The sequence below is a fragment of the Nipponia nippon genome, unplaced genomic scaffold (assembly GCF_047370975.1).
Source record: "Nipponia nippon isolate SJK-2023a ecotype South Korea unplaced genomic scaffold, ASM4737097v1 scaffold_5, whole genome shotgun sequence".
NCBI lineage: Eukaryota > Metazoa > Chordata > Aves > Pelecaniformes > Threskiornithidae > Nipponia > Nipponia nippon.
The window spans coordinates 69,763,803-69,779,617 of NW_028262369.1; the positions used below are offsets into that span (position 1 = coordinate 69,763,803).

Genomic DNA, 15,815 nt, shown 5'->3' on the forward strand with positions numbered 1-15,815 from the left:
AATATTAGAAACAGTTTCATAAAGCAATGCAACTCTTTAGAAAAGGAAATGCTGTGTAATCGTAGAAATCGTAGGCAAAATTTAAGTTGGCAGACAGCTCTCAATTCAGGTTGAAATGTGGCAAGGTCACTATGTCCTTCCTGCCTATTATTTGCTGAAAGAATAATTCCTGGAATCCTTGATTATGGTCAGAAACATGAACTTCTTATCAAAGCCAACATGTGTCAGCGTGATGCCTTTAACATTGTGTTTTGTGATTAGATCTTGATGAAAAGTGAGAAAGACCTGAAGACTCATCTTAATAAAAATGTTTCATGCACTTTCTCTTCCCCCATATTTGGTCAAATACATTTCAAAATGTCTCTAACTAAAGCTCATATTTCCTTGTAATAATGTATTATAAGTAAATTTTAAAACCTCAAACACTGGGGAGGAGAGTAGGCTTGAAGGATGACCAAGTGTTTTTCTGTTTCTCTGGGTTTACGTGGAAGAAATATATCTGTTGCTCTGGATCCATATACCTGACAACAGCGTATAAATGTTTTCTAGGAATCGTCTTCAGAATTGCATGTTACACACCAGTCCTGCCATATTCTCAAAACCTCATGAGCATGGGAAATAAAATATGCTTCCACCACTCTCTGGATGTTAGTAAGGATTATGGCGGACTAGTAAGTTTCCATCACAAACCAGGGAGCAGGTCTAGAGGCAGGCTCTGAGAGGAGGCTCAATGTGTTGCCAGCAAGTTTGGAGTACATGGTGCCTCTTTAAAATCCCTTCTCAGAGAAGAATGATACTTAAAATAGATTCCTTTTCTGTAATGCCATATGTAAGCTATTATAAATCAAAACTTTTCCAAACTCATTGTTCAGCGTTCTATAAAGGGAACCTTCTCAAGCAGCAGGGAGCCCCCACCTCATGAAATGCAGAGGAAATGTGCTCAAAACAAGGAAGGAGTCCTCCATTTTAAAACCCAGAGAAGGTTTAGAGGTACAAGCAAACAAGTTTCTTATAATTGTGTTTATGTATTCTACATCTCTCTCAATGTGCCTCTTTAATCTAAAAATATAAAATCATGCAATGTTATTCTGAAGAAGATTCTTGTTCTGGGTTGTTTTTTCTTCTGTGTTTTGTAAGAAGATAGACAGGGGCTTATTATTGAAGGCATAGTTAACCCTAGTAACTTCATAACCTCAAAATTTTCCTGTTTCTTTAAGCGCAAAGCAAGCTCTTCCTTCGCCTGTTCACTATGAAAGCATACAGTTTATGAAGTTCCGATTCCCTTGTCTTACGCTGCTTGTCTGCATAGTGTAAGCAGCGCGGAGAAGCTAGGCTGTCTGTTGGCAGTACCTCGTGGCCACCACCGTTCAGACTCTGAAGAGCAGTTCTGGCTTAGCAAGCAGTTCTGGGCATGGGGCAGAGCTCGTAATGGCAGCTGCACTGCCAGCTGTATCCTGAGTAGTTCGGGACCTTCAAAGGGATCTTCAAGCCTCTATAACTATTGCTGCTGCATTTTTTTCTTCATGGTTGTCATAACAGTGTTTATTTCTATCGTGGAGGTTGGCTGCAGAGGAAGCAATTTTAAAGGCATCAGGTAGATTAGAACAGTCTGTCACACATAACCATCGCTTATCTCTTCTTGACAAAACTTGCAGTGCAAATATTACCCTCCTCAGTGAAATGGTAGCTGAATTGCAGGTCTAGACTTTGGAAAAAAACAAGTGTTTCGGATCAGCATTCCTTCTTTCTGTTTTCAATCCTTGCTTCTTTTGATGTATGTAAATCCCCGATGCGTTAGTGTCCTTTAAAGCTATGTTGCTACAAACATGTAGCACGTCCTTATGTGATCTGCTGTCCCAGAACAGGGCAGAGCTTGCAGAAGGTAAGCCTTTTGAAGTTACCAGGAGCAATCTGTTTGGCAAGACCAGTTCCTGAAAGGGTGCTCTGATCACATCTTCGAGGTTTCTAGGACTCTGGGTAAATACTAGGATTTGGATGTGTACTGCATTTAATTTCATGGATGAATGACATTTTTTTGCTAGGGACACTAGGGCTTTTAGGAACCTTCTCTCAACAGTGTGGGTTGCCTGGCATGTATTTATTCTCTGTCCATGTTGCGTACTGTGAAAATCAATAAAGAACGACAGGGTTTCTCTGCGCCAAATAATATGTGCTTAGACCCCCAGACTCCACAGGGCTGGACCATGCTGGAAAATACAGTGTGGCTGTCTGCCACCTTCTTGGGACAGGAACATGTATAAATACTCAGTTCAGCTTTTAGCTGAGACCTGAAATTGGACCTTACACAGTACTTGGTCGCTGAATGAAGCTGATAGTTGTTTAGCAAAGTTTTCAGATATGCTCGAACAGGGTAGGTACCTAAAATCCATTTTTTTTCCACCTAACTTTAAGGACCAAACCTGGCTAGGTGTTCTTGGAAATCTTAGTAGATATCTAAACAGCTTTCTATATCCAAGCCCCTGATCTTCGTATAGAGGCAGTAGGGACTTGTGCTTCTGTATTCAAGGGTCCTGGGCTTGGTCTTGAAATGATGTCATCTGGGACTTCATTGTGTAGCTCCTGTGAAGTGGCTAATGGCTTGAGACTTTTTATTTGTAAAAAGTTGATATATGGAGAATTGATATACCAGATTTTAGCACTTTGATATTGTGTTTGGTCGATACACTGAGTGAAGGTGTTAGTTTCATTAGTTCAGTTTGTAAATACTGCATTAGCTCTAAAATGCCACATGTAACTCTTAAGGATATATTTTCTAGAACTGCTCAGCAAGCAATGCCTTTGAGATTGGTCTGATTTATGAAGTGATCTGTGCATATCAGCTAGCTTAATTCTTTCAGTTCTTGATAGATGGTGACTGAGATTAGTTATATGTGCCTAATGATCATCCAGGAAATATGCCTAATCCAAGAAGAGGGAGAGAGAGGTGTGAGAGGCTCTGTCTGAAATAGCGTACTAAAAAGCTTCTGGCTGGATTCTGCCATACTTCCAATGCCATATCCTGTAACACACTAAAAACTGAATCCACTGCAGCTGGGAACAGCATTTTAAAAATAAAATTCGGATGTTTTCAGATTCACATCAATGATTGACTGATTAAATCGTGACTGCATAATAGTGAACTGAGAACTGAACAAAGGTCCACACTCTGCTCACAGAATTTGATCAGTTGCAAATGAAAAAGTAAATTCACTGTTGTAAAGAATCATGCTTTAAAGCTACCACTCCACCCCTTAAACAAATAACATTTCATTACTTTTGGAAATGGTGAATAACCAAAATAACAAATTCGGTCAGTGGAGAGAGTCCGCTTCCAGAAAGCTAAAATGGGAAAATAATTTGAATCAAGGAAGTTCTTTAATACATTACTTTGGACAGCAGCCCAGTTAAAAAAATTGGATCAGATTCACAAATCAGAATGTTGCATTTTTCCACAGAGCTGAATCCCTGCAAAAAAGAGCAGTGACGGCTTGGGAGTACCTGTTTTCTCTCAAACCCTGCTAGTCTTTTGAAAACTCCGGGGCATGCTTTATTTTATTGCAGATTTTATTGAGTCCCTGCAGGATTTCACTGAATTAGTAATCCTCCCTGTAGGGAATTTTTCCTTTCTGATCTCTGTTATAAGCAGTTAAACAAAACAGGGATTAGTAATGGGAGCTCAAGACTGATGGTGGAGCACATTATGGAGGTGGGCTAGAAAGGGGAAAGTTCAGGCGTTCTGGATACTGTTCTGTACACTCTAAACATCGGTGCAAGTTAGCCAGGCTGGCTGGCGTGGTTGTGGCAGCTGCAGGAAGCCTGGCTGGCTGCAGTCATGCTGTAGAGCACTGCACAGCGCTGTGTGGGCATAGCCCAGTATCGGCGCTGAAACTTTGTGCAAAGAGCAGCTAGGGCACAACCTGCACTAAGTGATTTGGGAAATGGGCTCCCAGAACTAACCATCTTGGTCACAGAGACATTCAGGACGCTGAGGAGATGGCTTAGACTATTGAGCTGGAGCTGGAAGTTGTCATCTGAATAATCACATGTAGTCCCTGGCACTGCCTAAGGCTACATCTCCTAACCTTATAGGAGACTGTTATTAAACTCATTGTGGTTTTTCTTTTCTTTAATAATACTAACAGAAGATTGTTCCAGGTTTTTAGCAGGTGCCTAACTTGAGCATAAATGTTGCTTGGCTGATACTTCCCTGGCATCACCTTCTTTTCACTGCTTGCTGCACCTTGACAATAGTACAAGAGTGAGTCTGTCTTCTTGAGGTATCTTTGTGCCCCTTCATGGAAGCATAGATGTGTGTGGGTCATGGTGTGAACATGTTGGGTATAATTGGGACACTTATTTGACATGCACCGAAGAGTAGTTAAAAAAAAACCCAAAAAAACCCAAACAAGTTCATGTCTTTTTTTTTTTTTTTGTCTTCTAATCCTCTCCTCATTGGAGTTGCCAGACACAAGTATATACTTAGCTGAATCTCGATAGACTGCACAGCACATAAAAATAGACAAAGGTGGGTAGCTATAGTAGTAGAAGCCATAGATTCAGACTAACTAGCCAGTTTTGGACCAAACCAATATCCTGATTTCGGAGTGTCAACACTGGTGACTCCCTCTCCCCCCCCCGCCCCACCGGCATTATTTTCTGTACTGGACAAAATGATAATTTTGTCTATGGGTTATATATCTTCCTGGAAGCTTTTTGAATGCTTATCATTAGTCTGTATATTTTGGAGCCCAGAAATACACTTTTAAAAGCAGGAAACAACTTGCTGGTTGAGCTTTTTTTCAACTGAAGCCTGTATTTTGCTGCAATACTCTTTATACCAGCCATAGCTGATAATGGTGATCAGTTTTTGCCATTTCAGTCTCTGTACCTTTTTCCCTTTCTCAGCCAAGGCATTTAGGATTCCTACCAAACCTGCAATTACAGGGAAGAGGAGTGAACAGTATTTCTGTAGAGATGCTGGATTTTATCAGAAGTCCTATAAAGGTAAAACGGTTGTAGGTGATTTTCGGATGTGTTTATCAAACCCTTTGGTTTACATGTTGGTGAACATTGATAAACACATGTTCATTTACATGTTCATTTCATTTGGTGAACATTGATAAACACATGTTCATTTCATTTACATGTTCATTGAGCATCTCTAGGTTTATGATTCACTCATCCTTGTATTATGTCACATGGCCCCATGCCCAAAACTTTGTTGTTTTGCAGAATGAGTGGTTTGACAGTACTGCTCCAACATTGTGTGGGATTGTCTGCCCACATGTGCCTACAAGTATGTACAAAGTCAGCTGTTTGCAAACTTCTTTGTGTCACATGTCATGTTTTAAGGACAGTGTCCTATTGACATGCCACTTCCACCCATGGCCACCTCTCTTTCCAGCTGGATCGTAGCTCCTCCCAGTGGTAATCTCAACTGGTATTTATGTAGAAGAATAATTAAAAGTGTTTGTGGCTTTGGCTCTCTTTAGTACAGCAAGCAATTTGTCCTACTTGAAGAAATTCTGTATTCCCGCCCCCCCCCCCCCCCCTTTTTAAACTCCTCCTCCTCAAGACTGTTTCCAGGCAATTTGCACCTTTTTCTACTCCTGCTTATATCTGCAAAAATCACAAGTAGCACCATGGGAAGGAATGAAGTCATATGAAAATAATCTAGGAAGAATGAGAGTGATGTGATGTGTCCTCTTCTTGCTAAAGCAACCTGTATGGGCATTGATTTCTCCCTCCGCCTTTCACTCTGACCCTATGAAGTGCTTTTGCTGCACTGGTAGTAAGTAAAATTCTTTGAATGTGAATTTAGGTTGCGCAGGGCCCCTGCATATCAGAAATATAAACTAAATCAGTGTGTGCCTAGTCTATCACAAATGTGAAGTAAAATGGCTTAGGTTAATCTACCATGAAGGCACTTGAGCAGAAGGTGATAGTACCCAATTTATGGGCTGGAATTCTTCTACCGTTATGGAACCATACTTTTAGTTTGCACAGAAACTGTAAATACTTCAGCCTTCAAAATATAAACCATGGAAATGACATGGCTTGAGCTGTACAGCTGATATTTGCTGTTTGCTTTTGATCAGTTTTTTTTAATAGACAGAACAATGAGGAAGACATTAACTCAGATCCTTGCTCATCTGTGAAGGTTCAACCTTCTTTATTGCTGTTGATTTTGCTCTTTTTTTCTTTCAGCTATTCTTTTCCCAGCAGCATTTCAGCAAACTGTGCCCAGACAGATTTAGATCTCCTCTAAGGAGTGAGAAAAATGTCCAAAGCTGGATGTACGTTCACACTCACTGTGGCATTCAATTTATAGTAAAATATGGCCATTAATGAGATGAGAGAGCAGACAAAACAAAAAAGATGCCTTCTCTTTTCCAATCCCTTGATAAAAGCATGAAGGCAGTACAATTTATCCGTCATGGTTGTTGTGGGACTTTATAGCCAGGTGTCCAGGCTCTAATTGCTGAATATTTTGTGGCAAGAAGTCACGGCTATTTTTGCTCACATAATCCTCAAGCCAGTCAGGATTTTTAACTACCTTTCCCTCATCTCTACTTCTTCCATTGTGAATTAGAGCAGGTCTGAAGCTGATTTGAAGGTACATTTGCTGCCCACCTGTGGGCTGCATGTCTGGCTATGGTTGACTGGAACATTTCTCCTCTGGACTTGATGGGAAATGCTTTGAGCTGAAGAGAGTAGGCTGTGTAAATCCGGATCTAAAAATACATTGATAACTTCTGACTAAGTAGAAACTATACAGAGATCACCTGACTCTCCTGACAAGAGGTGTCACCAGCGAGGAGTCAGCTTATGATCCCTGTTGATGTGAAAGTTAGAAATACCAATATAACTTGTAGCCTGCCAAATTTTAATTTTCCTTCTAAGTATACACATTCTTCTGTGTTTCAAAGGGGGCTGTTACTGACTTTTTATATGCACTGAATATTTAGAGCAATTTTTCTGCTCATTTTAAAAAAAAATAAAATAAAGAGGCTAACAGCAATAGCCAAGAAGTGCATAATGCAGACTGCTTGTCTAAACACATTCCTCCTAACTTATACCATGTCCTTCTAGTCCCTTCCTAGAACTTGTATGAATGGATAAAGCAGGTTAGAGGTCACTGGCACCCTAAGCTTTTTCCAAAAGACCTTAAACTACAATTCTACCACCAGGACTATTCACTGGAATTGGCCATAGTGAGAGTGTGAATGCAGATCCAGCTTTGGACATTTTTCTCTCTCCTTAGAGGAGATCCAAAGTAAGAGTGAGAGATTCTTAACTTCAAAGCAAAACAGACAAAAAGGACTCCCTTGGGTAAGTCTAAATAATACCTACTCTGAAGTGATTGATTTGGGATTGCTAATAAGGCTAATTCTTGTGATTAAAATCAACATCTGAGAAGAGGAGTCCTGCCCAGTGTGTGAGAGGGAATAAGCCCTTAGCTCAGGCTTGAGTCAGAAGTTTGGTTGTGAGTAGACAAGATCTGGGCTGGGATGAATCTCTGCCCAAAATGAGCTTTCCCTTGGGGAGTTATGATGAAGGCAGTGATGGTAGCTGTGTGATCAGCAAACTCATTTCTACTTCCCAGCTGTCTGAAGGTATTTCCATGGGCAGGCAGCTATGCCTGTACAATATAAATGAAACGTATCACCAGTAAGCACATGGCAGGAGTAATTTTGTTTAGGATAAGAAGAGCAAAAAATAAGTTCCACTCAAGTCCTTAGAAGTATGTTTTAGACTTCTTCCTCTTCTCTCCATTCCCACCCTTCCCCAAATTCAGTCTAAGAAATTCCATGATGGTTTCTTTAATAAATAGTCTTACTCCTTTTTGAGTGCTTTTTCTTCATTCATTTTCAGACATAACCCTCAGGTTGTTGCAGAGCTGTATGTATTTATCATTGTGGCATTTGAAAGTATGTAAATGACTTGCAGATGCTCTACCGGACTGTAACCAAACTTGGCTGTGTCAGTTTTAACATACGCATGACAAAACCACATTGGCTCTGAACAGGACTCAGCATAATAAGCTCTCTAGGTTCTCCTTCTACATAAACACTTTTATGTCCTTACTAATTAGAAACAGGAGCCTGTTTCTTTCAAAGTTCATGTGATAGCAATCAGGCCAAAGAATGAGGCACATGCAATATCTGAATGGTTTTATGATAATATTGCCAGGGATCTGAAGTTTATTTTTTGGGAAGTGTGTGTGTGTGTGTATACACACACATACAGAAAAGTTAAACAAGCATAACCAGTAAAGCTTCCTGGAATATTTAATGTGGTACGCTTATGGTTCATGCATTTCAGTATATATTTCACATTGCATATCGTTGACCTTAAACTTAAGTGAATATTTTCTTGCCCTTATGTCTTAATATCTTTCAGCATGAACAGATCTTGAAGCTGCTTTATGAATTGGCAACAGCACTGTGGTTTACTGAAATAAAAATACGAGAACAATCTGTTATTAATTACATAAATCTCCACACAAAAAGTCCTTCAGGTTGGCTGTGTGTTAGGAGTATATATCAGTAACTTTTATCTTATAGCACTGCTTAATAATATGGCAATATTTGAACATGAAGTACTTAAAATAGCTGTGGCCAGTTTAACCCTGGACAAATGGGGAATAACTTCATTATTGATCATTCATTGGCAGATAAACTAACACAAGTAAGTGAGGACATGGTTTGACTACAACAGTCCAATTGCTTAAGAATTTCTTGGCAAAAATTACTCATCTGCTGTACCAATCAACAAACAAATAATTTTCAAAATTTCCTTTGGTTATAGATCACCACAAACCAGTAACTTTCTGTGCACTGGTATCATGTGAGTTGCAGACTGGTAGGTGGTACAGAAGCAAGGAAAGAGGATGGAGAGAAGGCAGATGGTAATGAAGAAAGCCCTCTCTTGCCTGAAAGGGTGTGTTTAAAAATTGCAGTGACAATGGGGGTAATGGACAAGCAGAGATTTCATCTCCTTAGTAGACCCATCTCTTGGGGCTGTCATGTTACTGGAGAATAGTGGGGAAATTCAGAGAAATGTTGACAGAAATTCCCTAAGCTGATTGAAGAAGCGAGAAATGTTGATGAATTGTGCATTAGTTGATGTGGACTGCTTCATGAAGATAAAGATGCAGCCTGGCTTAGTACATGTCGAATCTGGTTCCCTTCAATAACTCATCAGCATCTGTTTCAGTCCTGATTGCTTTCCATCCCCATTTTATACCACTGTAAACTACCCCAAAAGACCAGATTAATATTTTCTTTTTCAAGTTTCCCTTCCCACCAGAATCCTACTCCAGTGGAAACAAATTCAGCTGGTTTTGTCCTGCAGTAACATTTATCCCAGGTGAACTTTTCCTTTTAATTTTTTGAATGACTTTGTACCTGAAAGGATTGTGTGATGTCTCTCAAACTCCTTAAAATTCAAGCTCTCCTGTTTTTCAGGAATATTATTCCTTGTACGTTGTAATTCACCTGTGTGCTTCCTCAGGAAGATGTAAAAATAACTATTTCAAGTAGTTGCTTCGGTCCACCCATGGGAGCTTCTTTCAGAGTCTTTGTTTACTGCACTGTGCCCACCACTGATGTGAAAGGGACGATTCTGTCAGTTACCTGCCTTTCTCTTGGCTATAATCATATACATGAAAAAGCTGGGTATAAAGACAGCAGGTTCTTACCGTGTTGTTGTTACTTGCAGGTTGTCTGTCTTCTTCTTTAGAGAGAAAGTATTTCAGGTGCATTCTGGAATCTAGGACTGTATTTTTCTCTCCATTTTTTGGCTGTGTAATTAAGCAATGATAGCTGTGTTATCACAACTCAATTTACAGTTTTCTTAGTCTGGATTGTGGCATGTATGTAATATAAAGACTTGAAAGTGAGCTAGTTGTGAAGTTGCAACCCTGGATCAGAAGATTGTCAGTTTAGTTTCTGCTCCTTCTCCTGACATTTTACGTGATCTTGGATGAAATGGTTTCATCTTTATGCCCCTCCTCCCTCCAGACAACAAGGACTGACCGTTCTGCTTTTCATCCAGTACTTTGTGTGTATGTGTGCGCACATGTGCTTAGTTCTAAGCAACAGAGCACTTACATGTGAAAATGGCTTTATTGGTGCTGAAGTGCTAAGATAACAATGTGTTTGTACAGCACCTAGCAGTTGAAAAGCAGAGCATCATTTGGGACATCTAAACACTACGGTGATACAAATAATGATGGTACAGTTTACCATATAACAGAGGGAGCATGTATACTCTGGCGCTGAGGTCTGTTTTAGCTAATTATCTGCATAGCAGACTGGGAAGAATTTCAATTAGCTACAACATATAAATGAAAAAGCATGATACTTTGACAAAGAAACATTAATTTAGGAGATTAATCTGCAGGATGGATGTTGATTGTAATTTCTGAAGGAAGCAAAAAGATCAATACTTATACTAGAGTTTGTATGGCGTTAAGATAATTAGGTTGAGGTATCTTTTTATTTTAAAAAAAGTCTTTTAATGGCAAGATAATGTTAGTTCTACAAAAACTGTCTTACACTGAAGCTAAAATATCATAATTAGCAATGTCAGTTCAAAAACTCATGCTGGATAGAAATCATTTGACAGGAAGCTTTATATATTGTACTGGTGTTGAGATATCGATCTATAACTGCTGTAGAATTTCTCATTTTTTTCCGTCTTTAAACATATCAAGCTTTCTTTCCCAATCAGCTTCTGTCACTCCATTGTTGCTCCACTATTATTTAAATAAACATCCGTTCTGTGCAAACTACAAGAAGATTAAGTGTTTCTTGGAAGTCTCTGGTTAAAGCAGAATAATGGCTGCATTTTTTCCTTGGATTGATTCTGTTTGTCATGTGTCCCTGGCTCTAATGGAGAACTGGAGAGAGAGGCTCATGTGTCTAATGCTAGTCAGCAAAGTAAAACCTGTGTGTCATGAGGGATTTTTTTTATTCTACCTTTGTAGATGGAGCCAAAGAAATTGTATTGTGCAAATAGAACCTAGAATAGCATGTATCCTTTTCCATCTGTACTGTTTTTTCTAAATTAAAATATTCACTTTTTTTGTTAGTGTCTGTCACTTGAGCAATGGAAAATGAATGTAGATTTTCTGATATTAAACAAAGCCTTGTTTACTACTTCCTTGGCATTTACAGTGGAAGTAGTATCATCATTGCCTCAGGGTTGAAGCTGGAATACAGTTAAGGCTCAGACACACAACTGAGTTACTCTGTGCCAGCTTAGCCACAGCAAATGAAACAGGGCACACACACCAGGTAAAAAGCACGGGGGCCTGAAAATCAGTAAAAGCAGTTTTAAGTGTTGTTTTTCTTTGTGCTTGTTGATCTGCTCATGACTCCTACCGCCTTTCAGCGCATGCCTGGTCGTATCAGCTGTGGCAGTACCAGGGGTTGCACTTAGCTACTTCCTCAGCATGGCTGTTTCCTGTGCTGGGCTGTTGCTGCCCAGGGCAGGTGTTTCTCTGCAACGCTGACGCTTGGTATACCAGAAAAGTTCTGCTACAGAGCACCCTAATGCAGCATTGATAGGTTGCTTGCTCTTGACCTAGCGGTGCGCTTTGCTAGTGTTAGATGCTCATGGTATATTGTCCCTCTTTTGAACTCTGTCACCAAAGAGAGAGCTTTCATGTGTGGGCTTCAATCGTGGTTTGATTGCTACTTGCTGTAATGCTTTCAAGGATCCATTCACCTTTCTCTCCTTTACTTCTTTTTGTCTAGTCAGACTGAAAGTCCTCACTCAGATAGGCTCTGTCTCTCATTTGTACAGGTAGCAGTTGGGTGAACAACGCAACTACGTGGTACCATGGTGATACTGCTGTTTCACGCCTGACGAGTGTATTCAGAAGCATGGGCATCTTTGGACAGGCTCACCAAATGGTACTCATGGACATCCACCTAACCTTGTGAACTCTTCTCCCCAGGTGACTATAGTTTGGATTCCGTGGAGGAGGCTTCTGCTCTGACTTGGCCCTCAAACACGCTTCTCTTCCCTGATGCTAGACACCAGTCAGGTAAGATAACATAAATGCCTTTCAGTGCAGGGTAGTCTTTTATGTCTGTTATGGATTAATTTTGGTACCTGCAGCAAAAATCCTTGTAGCCTGATTCACCTTGTCATTCTGTATCCTTTTCATCCTAATAACCAAGAGCTTTGAGTATGGTTTTGTTAGTGCAAAATACAATATTTTACCTGAAAGCCAGTATCTATTCAGTCCTGTGCTAAGGTGCTAGTAATGGAAAGAGTTCCCAGAGCCATGGATGTCCAGATTCACAGGTGAGGTTTTCCATTCAAGTTTGATCAGACCAATTTTGGTTATATGGCTGCATTTGTTAACATAGCATGGTCTAGCTGTAGGTCAGGTAGCAGAGAAGGTTACCATACTATCATTTATTTTTGTAAGGATGGGTAATTTCAAAGGGCAACAGAGCTGCTTCCCTATGCTTCCTTCTACAGGTTATAAAAATGCTCTTATAGAATAATTAGATACTGCAGCTCAGTTTTCAGATAAGCAATAAAAATGACAAAAAAATCCTACTGTTTTTTCAAATTTACTTTCCACATTAACAGTGCAGATAAGCAAAAGGAAATGAACATTTTGGTAGACAACAAAGGACACTAAATATTTTTTTAAAGTGTCAGCTGAGCCAGTGTGTGAACAGCTACCTATCTGTGCGCAGTCCTCTCTCCATCTGCATCAAAGCACAGTCTTCTTCCACAAAGCATCTGATTCATGAGACAACCTTAACAGGAGTTTACTTAGCAAAGGAGTGTGCAATATGTGGCCACGTTGGATTCATGAGGTGTTTGGAAAAGGAAGGCTAACAGATGTTTGATTCAAATGTGTCCAGTGGAAACACATCACAGCTCACATCCTTTCTCAGGCTGGGATAAACCTGGGTGAAAAAAGCCTTTTTGTTTTATTTAGTGACCTGCGTTACTGTGTGTCCAGTTTCATCTCATTAAATACGGAACACAGATTCCGCAAAGGCAATGTCTCTGCACTCAGGACCACCAAGGCAGGCATCCTTTCCTCACGGGAAGTTCTCCAGGGTGACTTTGCAGGCCTGGGGTTGTGACTGGCATCACTGGTTGTGACTTAGAGGAGAATGGAGATGTATGAGTACCAGGAGAAAGCATAACGGTTTTGCTTTTCAGCATCATCTATAAGCTTTACCCCTGACACTAGAAGAATGACAGTAAAGTGTGCATCAGATCCATAAACTCTAGTTTGAGCTGAAAGCCTTTCCCCAATATCTTTTTATAACCCTGAAATTAAATGAAAAATATATAAATAAGACTAGAAGGGCAACCTCCCCCTTGTGCTTCAGGGCACAGATTTCTTGTTCCACCACAACAGCCTGAGCACCTCAGTCAGGCAGAAGGCCAGCAAGGCTCTGACATGTTTTCAGCCAAGCCTGAGGTGCATAAATTCCAGTCTGAAGGGTACATGGCACTTTCAGCACTGAAAATGCACAGTATTAGGTGAAAATCAGCAAAATAAACTTTACCCAGCTCTTCATGAAATGCTCCTGTTTTCTTGTTGCTTGTAGAACTTTATTATTTCTATAAAACACACAGCCCTCTGTTAGGCGCCTTTATATGATCCCAGGGTCACGCTTTTATGGAACATGATTCTAGTTATACTGACAGTGATATCAACTGTCATGCTGGCAGCAAGCTCTTCTGCTAGTGGCACACCCACATCTCGGAGCAAGAAAAGCCAACGTATTTCATTACCACAGACGGCAAAGAAAACACTTTCTCCTTTATTAATTCAATGAAATTCCATAAAGGTGAAGGGCAAGGTTAAAGTGAAAACTGAGTTAAAACAAGTATTCAAGGGAGAAAGGAAGCTAGTGCCAAGAATGCTTAAATAACCTTTATATGCCCCAGTGTTTGTACCAAAGTAACCTCTTAGCTTCTTAAGCAAAAGGCTGTATTTGTTGCTTAGTCAGGGAAGCATTTAGTCCCACATTTCACATGTGCTGTGATACAGTAATAGGATTTGTGTACCACTGGTAAATCAATGTGGGAATAGTATCCTGTCAAGAAAAGCTTTGAACCTCTCTTTTCCTTCAGGAAAAAATGAGCAATTGAAGCAACAAATCTGGTTTCTATAGATTTCTGCTTCATGATTTCTGCAAACTTTGACTTTTTTACAGTTGCAAAATTTGTGAGAGTAGTCTTCTAACTATGTCCTCTGATGTCTAACAAAAGCTGTTCCCTCAGCCAGATGCTGAAGATAGTATCCTCTGTCTAGCTGCCTGGTTTCTCTTAATTATTTCTGAATTGCCCATTCCTCTGACAACTTTGTTTGAAATCCGCTAATAAATTTATAAGTTACACAGGATGTGAGCCTACATGCACAAAAAATTACTCCTACGTTGTGACTGTTACAGTTCCATTTCCTTTGGGAATCAGCTGATTAACCCAAAACAGAGAGAACTCCTTGAGCTGTCAGGAGATGCTTTGTAGCCAAGGGCTAAACTTTGTCACATGGCTTGGCAAATTAGTGCGCCGTCATACCAATTCAATGACTGAGTCAGGTTAATCTTTTCGTTTGTTTGAAGGCTGGGTTGTGAGATATGTGTGATGGCATATAGAAAAGACCTGTGTGTTTGTTGTGGAAATAGGTCCATATCCTGTAATACAGACTCATTGGAAAACAGGGGTCCAAGAGAACTCTGGAATCTGACAGGCCATCTCTCTCCCCTCATGGTGGGCTGATACATGCTTATATCATGGTTTGTAGTCGTTTGCCTTTCTTATTCTCAAATAATTCCATTATCTCCCCAGGCAAGATATTTTCAGAACTTCCCTACTGTTACCAGGAGATTTTGCTAATAATTAACAGACTTTTGCAAGTTGCAAGCTTTACTATCAGTTATATCCAAGTGAGGGTCTGTTGGTCTCCGTGTCATAGAGGAAGATGTAAAGTATTAACTTATCAACTGTCTTAATCCACTAATATACACTATCCTAGCAGGGCACATGTAGATTTCTTCCCTATAGTGAGGGCTGTGGAGTATCATCCAATTTCTGTTCCGCGCTCCTGGTTCCGTGCCTCTGGAGGAGCACAGACTGTGATGCACCCAGGCTTTTCTGCCCACGTCTCCATCGAGGTGAATCCTCTTTTCCCTGTTGCGTGTCCCACTATGTACTCACCCCCTTCTCTTTCTCTTGGCCATACCAATGCTTTCATTCCTAGAGCCCTGTTGCTGTAACAAAACAAGTGGGCTAATGATTGAGGTATAACTGCACACTTTTTTAAAGATGCCTGCAGTGAGCACAGTCACTTGTGAAAACGGCACAATAAAGATCTCGCTGGTTTCTCTCATAGATGAGGTTATTCTGCTTGCTCTACAAAAACGCCTCAGCTACGACCTCAGACAGGAAAGCTGAGAGTAACAAAATCTGTTAGAAACACCTACTACGCACTCCACACAAATGTCTAAATCTTCTGGGCTGTTCCCCATGTTAGAGATGCGAGTTTATAGGGGTGCCAGCTCTCTGAATTTCCAGACCTGTTTCATGAGAATAACCTGATTCACAAGGGCAGAAACATATGAGAAAAGTGTCCCTGACAGGAACGTCCATCCTGCTGGTGGCGGGACATTGTTTTCAGTGGTCAGTGATAACCTCTTCCCAGAGCTGGTGGCTTGTCGTCTTTCCTAAAGCTCAGATCAGGCTATGCTGTGGAGCCAAGGAGTTATTTGCTGCCTGCTGATGCATCTGTGAGTGTCCAGTAACTAGCTGATCTGCAGAAA

At 40.4% G+C, this 15,815-nt stretch overlaps 1 protein-coding gene across 1 annotated transcript in view; it reads left to right on the forward strand.

Annotated features, from left to right (window-relative positions):
- Positions 1 to 15,815, forward strand: part of SPATS2L (spermatogenesis associated serine rich 2 like) — a 163,984-nt gene that overhangs the window by 16,828 nt on the left and 131,341 nt on the right. Inside the window, exon 5 of the mRNA XM_087734315.1 lies at positions 11,969 to 12,058. The gene's annotated coding sequence lies outside the window, so the exon portion shown is untranslated. The remainder of the gene's footprint in view (positions 1 to 11,968; positions 12,059 to 15,815) is intronic.